General features: G+C 54.4%; 1 long non-coding RNA gene across 3 annotated transcripts in view; it reads right to left on the bottom strand.

Annotated features, from left to right (window-relative positions):
• Positions 1 to 1318: 1318 nt before the first annotated feature.
• Positions 1319 to 19120, bottom strand: part of LOC125146730 (uncharacterized) — a 40007-nt gene continuing 22205 nt past the window's right edge. For all 3 annotated transcript variants that reach the window (XR_007144858.1, XR_007144859.1, XR_007144860.1), the window contains 2 exons: positions 6565 to 10502; positions 1319 to 2922 (listed from right to left, as the gene is read on the bottom strand). This is a non-coding gene — a long non-coding RNA (uncharacterized LOC125146730). The remainder of the gene's footprint in view (positions 2923 to 6564; positions 10503 to 19120) is intronic.

The raw sequence follows: 19120 nt of genomic DNA, 5'->3' as shown, positions 1-19120 counted from the left end.
GTCAGAACCTTGGGAGTTCAGGAGTGAGAGAGCCCTCTGCAGTGTGAGGGAAGGGTCAGGAAGGAAGGGCTGGTGGCCTTGGGAAGAGCCCTGAAGGATAGGTCCAAAGTGGGCAAATATCGAGAGCAAAGAGGCATTCGTGGTGTAGGGGAGTGGGGTGCACTGGGGAGACTGGGAGGTTGAGGAAGGAGTTTCCTGGTGACAGCAGTCGAAAATGAATCAGGGCAGGGACGATGTCTCCCCACAGAGGCCCACCCAAGGTCCTGTCTTTGTTCCTGTTGAGCTCCCAATCCAGACTTCACTTTCCGTGGCCTCTTTCCTTAAAACGCATTCAGTAACCAATCGCTGAAGAGCGCCTACCATGTGCCAGGCACTCTGTGAGGTGTTGGGGGCACAGCAATGGACAAGACCTACTCGGTTCCTATCGTTCAGTTTACAACGACGGAGAACGTTGAGTTTACAACGTTGAGAAGGCAAAGAGATAAAAATTTACCAGTGCTTGCGCACTAACCTCCCCAAATCCAGTTCTAGCAACTACTATCCTGGCAGCGGGTCCACGACCCCCCTCGCTCCCGCCCCACCCGAAGGAACAGCCCCAGCTCCGTGACTCCTAGGCAGTCCAATCTTCTGAGGGTCCAGTCATGAAAGCCCAGCCTACCCCGTAAGTAGCCTGGGGACCCAGATCCTGATCTACTAGCAGCCAAGGGTGTCTGACACCCATGACCACCAGGCCCACAGGCCTACCAGGGGCACCAAAAGGTATGAAGGACCTTCCTACCTTCATAGGCCCCGTCATGAATCCCGTCCGAGGTTCTGCATTCACAGAGAGGCCTGGCTCCTCCAAAGGGGGGAGATACCACTTGACTCAACTACCCACCCAGACACTTCTCAAGAAAACAGGGCCCTTGGAGTTTAGCTCGTGTTCCCCGATCGGCCAGACCTGAGTTCCCAGTCCTGTCTCCTCCGATCTCATTTCTCCCTCAGCCAAGTTCACCGAAGGACAAGCTTGCAGAGGGCAGAAAGATGGGGGCTGGGCCCAGCCCCCTCTCGGACCCTCCCAGCCTGACCCAGAGGAAGCCAACAGAAGCAGGAAAAGCCACCCCAGGCCCTCCTGAGTTGTACTCTGTCAGCCACTTGCATGACTCCTCAGGACTCCCAAGAACGTAAGGGGACGTGAAGACCCACTCTCGTATTCCACAAATCAGAAATTGGATTTGGGGTTCTGTCTGTGTATTAGTACTATAGCCCTCCCTATACAGTCTGCAGCCCTCTACCTGCAACGCCCCGCCCCCAGGCACCCACACACACACACTTACATACACGGGCACAATGGCAAGGACTAAGGACAGAGAACATTGCATGGAGATGGCCTCAGTGTAAGAGGCTCCGTCACATCCCAGGCCCTGTCAGTGGGCAGGCCGTCCGGTCCAGTCACTGTGACAACAGGACCCATCACTCAAGGAGGGAGCTGCGTGAAGCTGCTCAGAGCTGGGTGTTGGAGGAGGCCATCCTCATGCCTTAAATATCCTTCACTAGAGACCTTTACCCTTCCTCACCCTTCACCCTACAGCTCTGAACCTCTCAGTGACCGTGTCCCTGCTTCTGGAGGAGAAGACAAGTACAGCAGGGGAAAAGAAAGCTGGATGCAAGACCAAACTCTGGAACGGGAATCGGGAAAGGCCGGCTTTGACCTTGAGCGAGTCATTTCTCCTCTGGGCCTCCGTCTCACCCTTCCAGGAAAGTCAGCGATTGCTAAGGTCCCTGATGGCTTTGACATTGAAGGCTCCGGGGTTCCGTGGGCCTGTCCTCTGGAGCCTGGCAAGCTGACAACTATGCACATCAGAGCCCACATGAGCAACATATGTGCCAAAGGGTGGCAAATGCGTCTACAGGAAATCAGCCTGGCACTGCCTTCTCTGGTGACGTGGGAAGAACACAGCCCTCCCCTGCATCCCAGGACGCCCCGCAGCATCTCCCCACGTACACTGTGCAGTGAGAACAAATGAAAGAGCCTGGCACGGTGCCTGACCCAGAGTGGCTGTTCCAGAAGGGCCCAATGTCCCTTCCTTCCCCTCTCAGATGCTGAATGTGTATCTCTTTTCTTAGAGGATGGTGGGGGTAAGAGAAACTAGAAAGAAGAGGGGAAGGACAAGGTCAGGGAGGCTGGGAGAGTAGGAAGGACCACAGCTGCCATCATTAATCACCTTCCCTGGTAACCTGTGTCTGGTGACTCAGCACCTGTGACACTGATAAAGGCTGGAGGGATGGAGATGACAAAGTCACAGGCGGGATGTGATTGCATGGGGGAGGGAGAAGCAAGGTTGAGTCCTGCTCTCAGGGTTTAATCTCAGTTGGAGTCACACACACAAACACATACACACACACACACACACACACACACACACACACAGCCATTCTGCAGCCTGCAGAGCCCCCTCCTCCTGCTGCCACCCCATCTGTGCTCAGGCTGCAGCCCCCTCTGCCTACTCCCCATGGCCAACCAGGACAAGGAAGGCAACCGCTATTGAATATTTTACACATTAAGAATTCTATGAAGCCAGGTGCATTAGAAGGGCAGGGACTATGTAATGAGGCAAACTGGTGTAGTGGAAAGTGCACGAGGTGACCGAGGACCCATCTGCCTTCTCTGATCCTCCCCCAAGACCTGCTTGCTGAATGAATGGGCATCAGCTGGTTCCTGGCAAACCTTGCGACCAACTAGCTGTGTGACCGCACGCAACTCACATCTCCTCTCTGGGCCTCGGTTCCATCATCTGCACGATGACTAGGTTGGATGACAAGATCCCCAAAGTCCCCTCTGGCTCCAGTAGGCTGTGACTCTCAGGTTCTATAAGCTATCCGCACGTCCCAGCAGATGGCCAATAGCAATAGTCATTGGTTGAGCTGGCTCCCACCAATTCCCTGTAAGAAGTGAGCACATACAGCAAATGCTCTTTTTGGTTCCTATCCATGCAACAGCCACTGTTTATAATTAAAGTTCTGAATTATCAACTGTTTTCATTATAAGTAAGGAAGGGGAGGGCAGAGCACAGCAGAACAGAATTGCAGGTGGGCTCTTTAGGACTCCTGTGTTCTATATTCATCATTCCCTCTCATCTATAAACCTCTAAATACCTCTCTGTCTCCCTCTCTCAGCGCCCCCTCCCATTAAATATTGTCATGGGTAGAATTCTAGGGTGGCCCCGAGATTCCTGCCTCCTCCTGTATCATGATTATCATGAGATAACTGAGGTTTCAAATAAGTTGATTTTGAGTTACGTAAAAGGAAGATTGTCCTGGGTGGGCCTGACTTAATTAGGTGAAAGCACATAATAGAGGGAGGGGCCCTTTCCAGGAAGAGAGAGACCTCGCGCAAGTAAGCCACTGTGAAGTGAGTGAGCCCGTGTCAGTGCTACAGGTCAGGAAAACTGTGAGCAGCTTCTGGAGGTCAAGAGAGTCCCTTGGATGACAGCCAGCAAGAGAATGGGACTTCAGTCTTACAGCCACAAGGAACCGAATTCCAACATATGAGCTTGGAAGAGGATCCTGCGCTCCAGAAAGGACCGCAGACCAGCCCACGGCTGGCTTTCAGCTCTGTGAGACCCTGAGCAAAGGACCAAGCTAGGGTGGCTTGGACTCCTGCCTCGCAGAAACCACGAGATGATAAAATTGCATGTCGTTTTAAGCTGGCAGGTTCGCGGTCATCTGTTACCGAGCGATAGAAAGCGAACAGAAATATCTAACCAGATGGTAAAACATCACACCAGCATCTCCTAACAGGGTGTCGCCTGGATGCCACTCCAATGCCAAGCACAAGTGGCCTGCCCCCTCGGCTGTTTTGGAATTGCCTAAGAGCCCTCCCTCTGACCCCAGTCACTGAGACTAGGCCGCAAAGACAAAGGGCTACTCTATCCAGGGAGGTGCTGCCTCCTCCCACGTGAAGGCGATGACATCTGTTCAGCCCAGTGCCGACACGGGATGGCAGAAGCCACCCCAGGGGACAAGTGCCCTTCTATTTCTCCCAGCCAATCTGGTAATGGCATGCAAATGACTCCATTAGCTTCCAGGCCAATTGACAGCCAAGCCATGCGTTAGATAAATTGCCTCCAGGAGGGTGCCCACTCCCACCCCCCCATAACACAACACCTTGGCACCTAGTGCAGTCGCCGGCCCTCTGCCCTTCCTCCTTCCGTGTTCTCCCTCCTGCCCTCCTCCCTGCCTGCCCCATGGGGCACCAGCCCCTAGTGCCTCTGCCTGCCACTTCTGCCTTACTGCAGCAGAAGCCTCATCCAATGTGACATCAGAGGGCAAGGGGACAGGGAACTCAGCTGAGGTTTTGGAATGTGCCCTAGGAAGGCATGAGCGTGGAGGACAGGCCCTATCCCCCCTTGTCTCAGCACCCCTCCCAACCCTCTCACATCCCCACGTGTACCCTACTCCTTCCCTGACTCACACAGGTCGATAGTGAGCCAGGAGACCTTCCAGTGATGGGCAAATCCTATGGGACATTCCTAGGGCCTAGAACCTTTTCATCCGTCCCATGCCCCTCCCCTGAATCTGCCAAGAGGACAGCTGTCCCCAAGCTCCTGAGAGAGGCATCTGACACTTACGTTCTCCCTAGTAAGTAGCCCAGGACTCCTCTGTTTCCCTGTCTCCCCTCCCATCCTGGTCCTCACTTCCCCATGGGCTAGATGGGGCTAGATGGGCAGTGAGGTTTCTGGGACCTCATCCAAGAAGAGCCTGGAAGACCCCTAGAGTTTATTCTTTTATTAAAAGCAGAGACATAGCACTGGTCCTATCTCTGGGCACTGGAGAAACACACGAGTGGAAAGGAATTGGATCCCAAGCCACCGGCTCTGCAAAAGGACTTGCTGAAGTTGACTTAGCACCTTCGCTGCTGGTATGTAAGCAGCTACAAGTGCCCCACCCTCGGAGACAGGGATCCCAGACGCTCAGAATTCACAACCCACCCTCCCCACCCCACCCCACCCCACCCCCCCGTGCTTCTAGGGCTCCGCACCAAGCATCTCCTCCTTCTCTGAGCAGAGCAGACCTTACACTTCCCCCACACGCGCACGGGCTGAGCCAGAGCCCCGCAAAGCGTGGCCTCTTGGTGCTGCACACCAGAGTCACATGGGAAGCTGGTGAGGATACGGATTCCCTGCCCGGTTAGCACGTTCTTCAAGTGACTCTCATGCACGGAAGTTTGAGACCCGCTGTCTAGTTTCTCTGTGGATGTTACTCTCACGCTTTGCGACCAAGTCAATACTTACCCAGAAAGAAAACCATCTAGAGGCAAGACCAGATGTCTGATCCACTTGTTAGGTGATGCGGTGGCTACAGGACAATTTACTTAACCTCTTTTCAGCCTCAGCTTTCACAGGAGTAGAATGGGAATACCCAGGTTACAGTATTCTTAGGCTAAAATTAACCTCCATTCATTCCACAAGGATTCATTGAGCCTATCCTCTGCCCAGTACAAAAGCAAAATCATAGTCTCTATCCTCCCAGAGCTCAGTTTTATAGGGGAAAAGCAGAAACAACATATAAAAATCAAGGAAATAAACAAGAACGTATCATACAATGTAAAGGGCTGTGCAAAGAATAGAGCAATGGCAAACTACCAAAACTCACTTAAGACGAAGCGAACTGAATTCCCCTGTATTTATGAAAGAAATTGGAGTTGCAGTGAAAAGTCTTCCCACAAAGAAAACTCCAGGCCCAGCAGGCTTCCCTGGTAAATTCTACCAAACATTGGAGAAACGAATATTACCAGATCTATATAAACTCTTCCATGGGGCGCCTGGGTGGCGCAGTCGGTTAAGCGTCCGACTTCAGCCAGGTCACGATCTCGCGGTCCGTGAGTTCGAGCCCCGCGTCGGGCTCTGGGCTGATGGCTCAGAGCCTGGAGCCTGTTTCCGATTCTGTGTCTCCCTCTCTCTCTGCCCCTCCCCCGTTCATGCTCTGTCTCTCTCTGTCCCCAAAATAAATAAACGTTGAAAAAAAAATAAATTAAAAAAAAATAAAAAACATCCTTTAAAAAAAAAATAAAAAAAAATAAATAAATAAACTCTTCCAGAAAATTACGATGAGGGATCATTCGAAACTCACCTTATGAGGCCAGCATTACTCTGATACCAAAACCAGACAAAGACACTCTAAGAAAACTACGGGGGTGCCTGGGTGGCTCAGTCGATTGTGTCCGACTCCAGCTCAGGTCACGATCTCGCGGTCCGTGAGGTCGAGCCCCATGTTGTGTTCTGTGCTGACAGCTCAGAGCCTGGAACCTGCTTCCGATTCTGTGTCTCCCTCTCTCTCTGCCCCTCCCCCCCCCCACTAGTGTTGTGTCTCTCTCAAAATAAATAAACATTTTTAAAAAAAATTTTTAAGAAAACTACAGACCAGTATGTTTCATGCTGGCAGATAGATGCAAAAATTCCGAACCAACTTTCAAGAAATGTATCCCAACAATATAGTCAAAGGACAACGCAGCACAACTAAGGGGAGCGCATCTCAGGAATACAGAGCCGGTTTAAAATTCAAAAACCAATTGATGTAACTCACCGTGTTAATAGACTCCAAAAGAAAAGCCATAATGCTCCTCTCGAAAGACGCAGAAAAGGCATTGGACACAAATCCAACATCCATTCTTGATAAAAACTCTCCGCAAACCAGAGAAAAGGAAGGAACTTCCTCAAACCGATGAAGGGAGCCTACAAAAATGCATAATCACAATAATGCAGCGGACATCCTATTTCGTGGTGAAAGGCAAAAGCGGGCTCAAGTCCGGGCAGTGGCCACCCAGGCAGGGGGCGGGGGTGGAGAGTGCATGCTCACGGGCCGGGTGCGAGGTCAAGGCCGGCTCCTGCATCCGTGCAAGCAGCTGGCCCTCGGGACACGGTGGCTCTCGGATCTCCACAGACCCTCCCCTGGGCAGCCCAGTGTGTCCAGTACAAACCTTGGTGTCTCTCCAGCTCAACTTACTGTGGTTGGTTACACCTGCCTCCCTTCTCTGCCCGAAGATTTCTTCCTCCTACCCCAGCACCCAGCACAGTACCTGGCACCAGGCAGGTACAGTAAATGTATGTTGAGTAAATAAGTGAAGGAACGAATGGCGAATTCACTAATTAAATCATGAATGCGGAGCAAGGGAAACATTTCGATCTGCCTTGGCCTCAGTGTCGGATCCTCTCCTCCACCCCAGGTCAAGGGCGCCCCCAGCTACCACCCTCCTATTTCAGCAGCATCCCCGCCTGCTCTCTCTACCCAGAAGCTGCAACCACGTGGCCAGACCACTGGGCAGTCAGTGCTGGCCGACTCCTGGTGGCTGGCAGCCGGGCCTGACCTAGTTTGGAGCTGGCCGAGGCTGACATTTGCCACAATACATGCAGCTCATCGGATGGGCTTAGCGTGTTGGGCTCTGAAGCTGGCTTCGGCTTTGCATGCCACAAATTTGGACAGAACACGATGGGCTCGGAGCCCCGTCTCGCCCTGTCCCACGGGGAGGCGTGAGGGACATTGCTAAAGGAACAGGGAGCGGGGAGGACTCCTCGTGGCACGGATTAGTTTACTAATCTAAGCATTTCCCAAACGTTTTTTGGTGCGTTTTCCGTTTACTACACATCGGCAACGTAGGTCAAACGCAGAGCGATTGCTGAGGGCCCCAAGGTGATTCAGACACTGTCTCAACCCTCAGTTACTCCCTGTCAAGACTCAGGGAGAAACATCCGTGAATAACCAAAGTAAAAGCAGATAGTTGTTACAACGGAGATGTGTGCCTCACTGGGTGGCATTTCCGTGGAAGGAGAGGCCAAGGGAAGCCTCAGGGTGGAGGTGGATCTTGAGAGGAGACACGAAGGGTGGGGAGCATCTCTCTAGAGGATGAAGTCGGGTCACGGTCCAACCTGGCAGAGTGTCAGCGCGTCCCAGCGTTCAAGATGGGAGCGAGCACGCTGTGTCTGGGGCTGTGCGCGTTCCCAGGGCCAGAGGACAGCCTTGGAGTGCGGAGTAGGGAGAAGCAGGCTGCAGGGCAAAGCAGGGCTAAACCATGGATGGACCACAGGCGCCAGGCTCAAAAGTTAGATGTGGTCCTGTCAGCGATGGGAAGTTACTGCAGGATCGAGGGTAGGAAGGCGATAACGGTCAGCATTAGCCTGGTGGATGCAGTGGCGGCCGGTTAAGGCTGTAGAGTGGCCTCGAGTCTGGATAAACAGTGACAAGGTCTGGGGTAATGGACCTGGAGAGGGCAGCTCAGGCCAGACCCCGAGGGGGTAGCTAGGAAGGCCTGGGGGGAAGGGGAGGATGCACCCTGCACCCTGGGGCTCGGCTTGCACCAGGCTCACGCTCTCTACCCCTTCCCCCTTCGCTCCTTATTCTGGGTACCCCACAGAGCCTTGTACCCACCCCCCGAACCACTTTCTTCCTCAGGGGTGTGGTTACATGCCCTGTCTGCTCTCCCTCTGCTGCCCAGCCCTCAGGCTGTACAGAGGAAAGCAGGGGGGGGGGGGGGAGTTGCAGAGACAAAGCTGAAGTTGAGCAAAGCCGAAGGGAAACCACATTGATGGCAGGGGCCTGCTGGGTGTCCCTACAGGACTAACAGGGTCTTGTCCTTTCGGGAGGCAAGGTCTGAGTTTCTTCCCCGTGACATCCCGGCTTGTATCCACCTTCCCCTTGTATCCAGGCTTCGTTGGGCATCGCCTCTGCGCTGAGCTTACAGAGAGGGTCTGATGGGTCCTCGGAGCCTGAACTCTCCCCACCAAACCGTGAAATAAGAGCCTGCCCCCCTGGAGACACCAGAATGATGTGTTAAGGGGTCAAAGCTTCCTTCCCTCAGTCAAACCCTCAGTCCCTAGGAAGTGGCGCCTCCCAAAGGCTGGGCGCCCAGGAGGCCCTGACTGTATCCCCAGGGGTCAGGAATGCCACCGACTATGGCATCCAGCAGGAAGAAGGGAGAGAGGGGCAGGCAGCTGATCTCGTGGCTGGAGGGAGTGGGCACTGAGTGCCCACTTAATGCAGTATGACACCCAGGGCCCCATGGCAGCATAAATATTCCACGTCATGGTAACTGAACCTGACATGTCTTCCCTGGCACCCCCAGTGTGCACCTTCCCTAAGCCATCTCTACCCCCACCCCCCCCGGACCCAGGGGTCAGGACCGGGCGAGGGGAGTTCCAGAAGCCCTGCTGTCACACTAGGTTTCCATTGTAGGAGAGGGCCAGCCTCTATACCAGCATGGGGGTGAAGGGGACTCTCCCAGGCCTGGGGGTCAGCCGGGACAAAGCCACGCAGGAGTGGGAGAGGGACTGGGAGAAGACAGGTTCATTGGTACAACTGAGGCAGGTGAAGAGCGGCAACTCGGTGTGATAGAAAGAGCCCTGGCATTAAGGGATGCAGATCCCATCCCAGCTGGGACACTCACTGTGGGCAAGTCTCTTAACCTCCCTGAACCTCAGCATCTTCATTTCTAAGGGGGGTAGATAGAATCCCTACCACATGGGATTCTTATGGAAGACAAAATGATGCCTGTGCGAGAGCTCATTGAAAAGAAAATGCTAAACAAAGGCCGGTCAAGGTTATCAAGAGATGAAGCTACATCCTGTGGCAGGACGATCCGCCGGGCAGGGGGCAGGCAGCCTGGGCGGGAGAGCCCAGTCCTCTGTCTCAATGAACAGAGGTAGCTGTGGGGGCAGGACTGAGCCCACTGTGCAGGTCTGGCTCCCTCCCCCGCCCTGGGAATGGTCAGGGACCAAGACTCGGGGGGTCCACCCTCCCCAAGTCTTAATAAACTATCCCTTCCCAGTCCTTCTCTGCCCTCACAACTCAAGGGGCAAGCAGTGATCAGGCAGGGGGTGCCCCAGGGCCACACACATCCCATCACTGAGACCACTCACCTGGGACCTTTCTGATGGGCAGCTTTAGAATCACCTTGACCCTCAAGAACCCAACCATCCTTAGGGAAACCATCCTATGAGTTAAAGCACGCCAAATGGAACTAGGCAACAAAGCCGAGTACGTGTGACATGCCCAGGAACAGCAGTGGCAGTAGCTGCTAGCATTTGGACAGCACCGAAGACTTCCCAAGGCACCTCCCCGGGTACTTATCTCCTTCATTCTCATCGCAACCCTAGCAAGTCGGTGCTAAGTCATTATGCCCATTTTTCAAGTGAGGAAACTGAGGCTCAGAGACTCAAAGTGCTGCCTAAGCTCACACAGCCGTGCGGCAACAGGGCCGGGCTCTGAGCTCCCTCTCCTGCCACCATTAACACCAGTCAGCTGATGCTGCCTGAGCACCTGCTCGGTGCAGGCATCACGGGGCTGCTGGTGACACAAAGATGTGTGCAACGCGGGCCCTCAAGGGCAGAGCGAGAACCGTGGAATGCAGAATGACTCCACCACACGCCAGGAAGGAGCTTTCGCGGTACTTAACTCGGATTCCACATTACACAGACGAGCAGAGCAAGGTGCAGAGCCGGGCTTCTAGACCAGGGATCAGCAAACATTTTCTGTAAAACACCAAAGAGTAAATATTTTACACCTTGTGGCCACATACATCTCTGCAACATATTATCCTTTGATAATTTTTTTATGTTTTACAACCCACCCCTTCGAAAATGTGCGCACCATTCTCAGCTCGAGGGCTCTACAAAATAGGCTGGCTGCAGGGGGCATAGAGCCCGCAGGCTACAGTTTGCCAACCCCTGTTCTGGGGGGAGCGGGTCACACATCCTAAGTTGCTTCCTAAGCTGGGGTTCATTCAGCCAACAAACCAGCCAATTCTTTGAACACCTGCTATGTCCCAAGCACTGTGCTGTGAACTGGAGTGACCGAGAATGTCACCTAGGCCATGGCTTAAGATTGCCAACAGTAGGTGGGCAAGATAGTCAGATAAGGAAGTAATGCCACCAGATGGGAGGCTGTGCAGGACAGGGCATCCAGAGCAGGGAGACCCAGCTCTTCCTGGGTTTCCTGTGTGCTGCCTCCCCACCCCACAGAGGCAGATGTCACATCCTATTTTATTATTTTTTGTAATGTTTATTTATTTTTGAGAGAGAGAGAGCACAAGTGGAGGAGGAGCAGAGAGAGAGAGGGGGGGGACAGAGGATCCAAAGCTGGCGCTGTGCTCAGAGCACAGAGCCCAGTGCGGGGGCTTGAACTCAAGAACCACGAGATCATGACCTGAACCAAAGTCGACGCTTGACCGACTGGGCCATCCGGGCACCCCTTCCCCAACATATTTTAATCTCTATTCCTGTCTGTATGTCACATGGGGGCAATAACCTACGCCCATGATCTTCACTGTGTCACACTCAGCACCTACGACAATGCCTGGCAGATAGGAAGCAAGCAGTATTTGCTGAATGAACGCATGAATGAATGAATGAATGAATGATAACAACCACAGAGCTCTAGCGAGGGCCAGCTGGCTGGTGAGAGCTACCAGAGGAATCGGAGAGACTGAGGATTGCTCACCCTGTCCCCCTCACTTGTCGAACAACGTGGGCTGACTGGGCCTGGAAACACAGCCCCACGCACCAGAAGCTTTCTGCACCCTCCTCTGTCCTCCCCCCGCCCCCTCCAGCCCGGGCCTCTGCTGACTCACAGCAGCTGCTAATCGCACCCCAGTCAAGCATGCTTAATTAAGCCCCAGTTACCCACAGCTTCCTAGCAAGAGGAAAGATGGGACTCCAGTCGCGTGCCAGACCCAGAGGGGGCTGGGCCGGGTGTGGGATTGCTGGGGAGACGTGTGCAGAAGACGGCAGGTCATTCACTGGGAACCGGCCGTAGAAATGGTAGTAACAATAATAATCGTGGTAATAACGCCGCAGACTAACAGAGCACCTACTCTGTGCCCGGCCTGACTCTTAACACTTTCTGTGTGTTTAAGCTTCCTCATAGTGAGCTCATGATGGGTACTATCATCACGTCCATTTTACAGGTGAAGGAAATGAGGCTCCGAGAAGCTACGTGACTTGTCCGAGGTCGCACAGCTAGGAAGTCACAGAGGTGGAAGGACTCCCCTTTTCCTGTGGTCCATATTCAGGGAGAGGAAGGGCGATCACGACCAGAGCGCTGACCCCACTGCCCGGTGGCCTCGGCTCCATCCCGACTCATATACAGCGATGAAACTCTATTTCTAACTCAACTCACATTCGTCATATGGCTACTACATGCCATCAGGCCTTGGAGAGAGGAGTTGAAGGGACCGAATCCCTCCCACAGGGAGCTCACAGACCAGGGGTTAGTATCCATTCCACTGTGGGGACAGCACGATAAATACAGCCATAAATGCACATCCTGGTGCCTGGGGCTGAGGCCGGGGAAGAAAAGTAGCCTTTAGGGAACACCTCCCGGTACCAGATACCAAAGCTGTCACACTCCTTCCTTTTCCTTCCTGACCTATAATCGCATACATGTTAGTGTGACCCTCTATCTCTAGTGTCCCTGGCGTGAGCGATTACTCCACGCTAGACCATATACTCCAAGATGCAAACCAAGTATCCCAGCATCTGCCACAGTGCTGGGTGTAAAGTCCGTGCTCGGTAGGCTTTAAAAAAAATTTTTTTAATGTTTTTTTTTTTAATTTATTTTTGAGACAGAGACAGAGCATGAGCAGGGGAGGGGCAGACACGGAATCCGAAGCGGGCTCCAGGCTCCGAGCTGTCAGCACAGAGCCCGACGCGGGGCTCGAACTCACGGACCGCGAGATCACGACCTGAGCTGAAGTCGGGCGCTCGACCGACTGAGCCACCCAGGCGCCCCTCGGTAAGCATTTTTAAATAAGTGAGTCAATGAAACATAGTCCCACCCTCCAGAAACTTGCAGCCTAGGAGGGGGAATTGAGGCACGGATAGATGGTTGCAATTCAGTGTGATGAACACAACAGGAACAAGAAGACGCGGGTCACGGGGGAAGGGATCCGCCCGGAGCAGGGGAGCTGGGCACGGTGTCCCAGAGAGGGGGATGCCACAGACAGATCTTGGAGAAAGAGCAGGAGCTTCCCAGGAAGATGGGGGTCCTCGGCGCTGAGAGCGTGGCCCTGGTGTGAACCACCAGCTCTATTAGAAAAGCTCTAGGTGACCCCAGAGACACAGCTGGGGAGGGGCTGGACCACATCTCAGAGGGCCTTGCTACCACCTGAGGAGATTGGACCTTACTCCTTAAGCAATAAGGAGCCATATAACAGGGTTTAAACAGTGGGGTGCTTAAGGGGGTATTTTTTGTGTTGTAGAAAACGGCCCTGGCAGGGCTATGGAGGTCGCATGGAAGATGGTGAGCTTGGGGCAGGCAGACCAGCTAGGAGGCTGGCGACGGACCCTGAGTGTTTAAGGGGAGCAGAAACAGCAAGGACGGGCAGGTGGGTGAGAAGAGGGACAAAAGTGACCCTGAATGCACAGAACTAAGTGGCCATGCGGTTGTGAAAGAGGAGCGATGCCACATAAGCTCTTAAGAGTCTCGGGCTCTGCCCACCTAAGATGGGGACAAGATGGTCTACCCAGCAGCGTCACTGTGAGCCTCCAAGGAGTCAGAGACTATAAAGGGCTGCACAGGGTCCCACTGGCAGTAGGCAGCTTTTTCCTCTGCACCTTACTGTCCTTTTACGCCATAGGTTTCCACTAGGGCATCACGCAGCAGAGCCAAGTTCAGAGGGAAAGAACAATGGGGGGGACAGGAGGGAGGCGTCTCCTGGGCTTAGAGCTGCACCTGTGTCCTCAAGACATGTGCCCTGGCAGTGGAGAAAGGCTGCCAGCTCTGTAGGCCAACGGGTCCCAGGCACACCAAACCTGGCTGGTCTCACAGAGCCTTCTTTCTGAACAGAATAAGCAGCAATTTAGCCATTCATTTCATGAAGCCCACGGAGAAAACAGAAACCACTCTAGGCCTTTCAACCGGAGGGATTTACATCAGGGATTTGGTTGTAAGGTAACGGAAGAGGCGGGACAACCCAGAGATTAGCCACCACCTCCTTGGGGCTGCAAGGGGAAGGCTGTGTTCTAGGGGCCCGGGAGCTCAGGCCACCAGACAGAAGTGGGAACCACTGCAGGCCTGCCAGAGGGAGCTGGGCCGTGCCGGCTGCGCAGCAGGAGCCAAAGAGCAGACACAGACTCTGCAGAGACCTGGCTGGAAACTGAGCGAGGCAAGAAATACCCTGGCCTTTCCCCTCCTCCCACCCTCCACCTTCTTCCACTGCCTCTGATTGTCCGGACCTGCCCATAGGTAAGGGAGCCTGGGAAATGTAGTTCCCTGTGCCACCAAACAAGACCGAGCAAGGCAGGAAATGGACCTGGGAGCAACAAAGGACCAGCACACTCATTCATTCGTTCACTCACTCACTCCTTCGGCCAACATTGACTGAGCACCCAAGTGCTGGGGAGATGAAGACAAACAAAAATTCTGGGTCCTGTCCTCACTGAGCATGAAGTCCAGCAGAACCCCTCAGTGCCCACCGCACCTGCTCAACTAGCCTCGGTAGGGGGGTGGGTGTCGAGCTCTGGGGGGCCCCTGGGAAGCTTCTAGTGTGCAGAGTAGGTGAAGCCAGGCTCTGCTTAGGCTGTGGATTTGGAGGAGCAGGAGCTCAGCCGGCTCGGCCTCCTCCCCAGCTGAAAGCTCAGAGCTCAGAATGAAATGTCTCCAAAAAGGGAAGAAAACCCTTAAATCCCACTGTTTGTCTTTGGAGCCTGGGAAGCGAGGATCTAATGAACATGAAACGTGCGGGCTGCTCAGAAGTTGTCTTTGAAACCTCCCCAGGCCGGCTTTGTCAAGGAGCAGCATTGCCTTTCAAAGCTGCCTGGCTCCAACTCCCCTCTCCTCCTTCCTCGGTAGCAGGCGGCAGCTAATTAGCCAGAGATGTTAAACGCTCCCTAATTCCTCGGTGAAGTCCCCAGGCTTCTGGGGGACTGGCAGCAGGGCTGGCAAACTGAGTTCTTCCACTCCTCCTACCCCCTCCATCCGGTGCCAGCCCCTCCCCTTGCCAGCACGCTCCCAGCCCGGGGCCGTCCTGGGTCTCATCCTCTGGGCCAACCTTGCCACCCCTCCCACTCCCTCACACTGGCCTGTGCAAAACCACCGCCTCTGGTTCCTAAAGTCTTGTGTGCCTCTTCCAAGAAGACTTCCTAGATGCACCACGCGGGGGATGACCAACCACACACCCTAAGTCTTTGTCCTCAGCGGGGCCCTAATACGCACCCCCCCTCCTTCATACCGGCCCAGGGGGCTGCCCTCACTGCCCACCACTCAGAGCAGCCTCCCTAAAGAAAAAGTGCTCCAAACTAATCTGTCCCTGAGTATTTATGCCAGCCCAGGGGAAGGAGAGGCAAGAGGCAGGAACATCATATAGATGTTTACAGACAGGTCACCTAGACTCATAGCCTGAACCTAATGCCACTTGCTGAGATCTTGGGTAAGACACGCCCCTCTCCGGGCCTCAGTTCCAAATCTGTAAAGCACGGGGGTTGGACCGGCCCAGCGCTTCTCAAACTGGCACACGCATCAGAATCACCTGGAAGGCTTAAGCACAGATCACTAGCCCCATCCTCTGATTTCGGATTCAGCCGGACTGGGGAGGGGCCTCCTGAGACTCTGCATTTCTAATAAGTCTGCAGGTGCTGCTGCTGCTTCCGGGACCACAGTGGAGAACTCGACGGCTGGCTGGCTCTATTTGTCGAAGCTCCAAGGGGTTGCAGCAAGCTCGCTCCCTCAAGGGGCATGTGGGAGTGGTAATGGGGGCTGGGGGATGCTGAGTTGGCTGGCCCCCGGCCCCCAGCCCCCACCCACCCTACCCCCAGCAGTTTGGCATCATCAGTTGGCTGTTTGTTCTCGTGCCCAGGTAAGAGTTGGTCAGAACCGAGGTCCCATGCTTTAGGTGAAGTGTTTGAAAACCTGTCAACCAGATTAGCCCTTCCAGCTCAGACGTTGCAGGGTCCCCTGCTCATCCCGTTTCTCCTTCACAGTCAGGGATGGGGGCAGCAAGAACACGGCTGAGGATTCGGGTCCCGATTCTTAGGAGGGGCTGTGAGACTAGGTGGAGAAGCAGATGAGTTCCTGGGTCATCGCCATCGGGAGGTACATTTCAACTCAGAGATGCACCTCTGGGTGACGTGGGACCTGTGTGCACGCACACACACACACACACCTGTGCTTGCAGCCCCCACCCTGGAAAAGGGCCTGGAGCCCAGATGAGTTGGAGAAGTTCCTGGAAAACATACAGTAGCAAAGCTTCCTTCGGATGTGTGCATGTGTGTGTGTCTTCATGTGTACATGTATGATGTCTGTGCATACAAATGAGTTCAAGAGAAAGAGAAAGAGAGATTGTAATTGAAATGATCAGGGTGCAGACAGGTTCTAAATAGGGCAGAAGTCTCCTAGAATGTCAACGTTTTGGAATGAAACTAAAGGTCATCCGTTCCAAAGCCCTCGTCCATCTGATGAGAAAACCGAGGTTCCTCTGGAGCTAGAACCAGGGTTTCCCGACTCCTGTGTCAGGGCTCACCCTCCACCATGTGGGTGTCAAGGCCTCTCCCACGCACCAGAATGACATCAGCTGAAACCCATGAAACATCGTGGCACATGGACAAAAATGTTCGCAGAAAAGCATCCAAGGCAAATAAATCCCTTCCCGGCCCTGCCTGCCCCCACCCACATAGCCATTCCTTGGCCAGCTGTTCCTGTGGATGCCACTTCGAGGAGGGGGCCCGCCCGGCCCTGCAGTCCTGCTGGAGGAGCCTGCAGAGACAGCAGCGAGAAGAAAAACAAGAGGAGGAAGAGCCCGGACCCGTTAAAGATTAATGGGGTTCTCTGGGACCCAGGGATGTGCCCGGATTGAAGAGAAACAAAGATCAGCGGAGAAGCAGGGGGATAGACAGAAGTGTGTGTGTGTGTGTGTGTGTGTGTGTGTGTGTGTGTGTGTGTGAAGGAGACACAACAGAGGGATTATGACGCTGTGCGTATGTCTGTACAAACCCAAGAGAAGCCACTGCGGATGAACACACACACACACACACACACACACACACACACACACCCCGGATGTGGGCGAGGCTGGGAACAGGAGAGCCAAGGTGAGTGCCAGGAAGTGAAGCACCGTCAGAACAAGCCAGGGTGCAGGCCTGTTTGTGTCTGATGGGTGTGTGACAAAGGACGACAGAGCGTGTCGGTGCACGTGTGCAACTGGGGCTTGCCGCAGGGGCCCGGGGGGAGAATGAGGAAGGCAGACCACGGCATCCCACAGCCAGCAGCCCCCAGGACCGGATGCCCACTCGTGGATGTGCGCTCACCCTTCTGGGGGCCAGGCTGCCCCCCAGGGTCCCCTTCCTTGGACAGCCTCCTTCTGCCGCCACTTGGACCCTCTCCTGCCTTCACCTCCCACACTTGCCACCCCACCCCCCTGCCCAGGAGTCTCCTCCTTCCTCCCCAGGGTTGCATGTCCCTGGCATGTGACAGTCTCCAGAAGCCACAAAACACCTGCCCGCCCCCACACCCGCTTCTGTCCTGAGCAGAGCACCAAACACAGGCCCCGAGTTGCACAACCCACCTTCAGATTTTGTCTCTCCCTCTTCTATTTGTGTGACCTTGGACAAGTTACTCAGGCCTTTCTAAGCCCTAGTTTCTTCCGTTTAAAAAAAAAAAAAAAGAATAGAGTTCCTCTAAGAAATAAATAAGATAGTTCTTGAAGCCCCTGGCACTGTGCCAACCATAAAGTAGTTACTAGTATTTTCCAGTCTCTCTGCTTCAAGCCCCCATGGGTAGGTTTTTGTCTCAGAGCCCCAGGGGCTTCCCAAGTTGCACCACCTCCTTAGAATCCTAAAGCTGGAAGTGACCTTAGAAGTCAGGAGGTCCAAGCGCCACCGCATGCCCGTGTTGTAGGTGAAGACGTGAGGCTCACAGAGGTGTAACTTGTGTTAATACTGGAACCGAGACCAGAATACATTTCTCCCACTTTACTACCATCAGCCTTCAGCTTTCTGCCTTCAGCCAGAGCCAGAGGATTTCACCGTGCCCTTCTTGGAAGGTTTGTTCCCACTGGTCTGGAGGTAAGACTGAGTCCTGGGGTGTGGGCCGGGCAGAGGGCAGGGGAGGAGGACGCAGCAGGACAGAGCCATGACTCCTTCCAGAGTTCTGTGCAATTCTGCTCTGGCCCCCGACTTGCATTCCCACTTAGCAAAACCAAAAGCTCTGCAGAGAACTAGATCCTCCCTGCACCCCCCCCCCACCCCACTGTCACTCGAAGGCAGGTTAGTGCCCATCTGTGGCCCCTCTCATGTGTCCCTAGGGGGGTTAGCCCCCACCGATTGTAAGCGATCAAAGGATTTCCCCCAACCACACGCCGCCCTCTCCCTAAAGGAAAGGATCTCAAGTTATTACAGGCTTCTCCATCCCATGATATTTCTGTGGCACAGACCAGTGCCAAGGAGCCTAGAAATCTGGCCCTTTATTCTGGCTCTGTGTCCTTAATACACCTCTGTCCTGGCCAACAGGATCACCTAGTGCTAGGGCTGGCGGGATTGTGCCAAAACAGATCCCCTCCTGGAAGACAGGAACGAAGCAGCCCCCTGACCCCCACTCTGTCCACGGGGCTTCCAGGGACACAGGAAGCCTGGGAGGAGGCAGACACCAGGACAGGGAATTCAGGGGTTCACACGTCCGTGCTGGTCTCCCTGCACTTCCGTAATGCTAGGCAGAGGGAACCCAGACTACGGCAAGTCAGGGGGCCCTGAATGCACTCAGCACGTGACTGGGGAGGGGGCGGACGATGGGCCCACAGGCCCCCCCCAGGACCTCCTGTCCCTCTGCAGATAAACGGGGGCCGGTTGTGTCCTGCTCCTCGGGACCACATGGCCCAGTCTATAGGAGTCACACCGTTCGCTCCCTCCCCGAAAACCCTCTTGCCCACATGCGGCACACATGATAAACGTGGAACGTGGCTCCCTCACCCGCGCCTTCTGAAAGGCAGCACAGCGCTGTCACTAAGAGCGTGGACTCTGGGGCCAAACCGGAGGGCTTGAATCCTAGCTCCACCAGCTGATGGCTGTGTGGCCTTGGGCAAGTCACTGAACCTCTCTGTATCTCAGTTTCCTCACCTGTAAAATAGGGATGATGTGAATAACTAGCTCATAAGAGTCTTGTG

The sequence above is a fragment of the Prionailurus viverrinus genome, chromosome D1, assembly GCF_022837055.1.
Source record: "Prionailurus viverrinus isolate Anna chromosome D1, UM_Priviv_1.0, whole genome shotgun sequence".
Taxonomy (NCBI): Eukaryota; Metazoa; Chordata; class Mammalia; order Carnivora; family Felidae; genus Prionailurus; species Prionailurus viverrinus.
The sequence above is the reverse complement of the archived record's forward strand: the minus strand, read 5'-3'. Positions and strand labels throughout refer to the sequence as shown.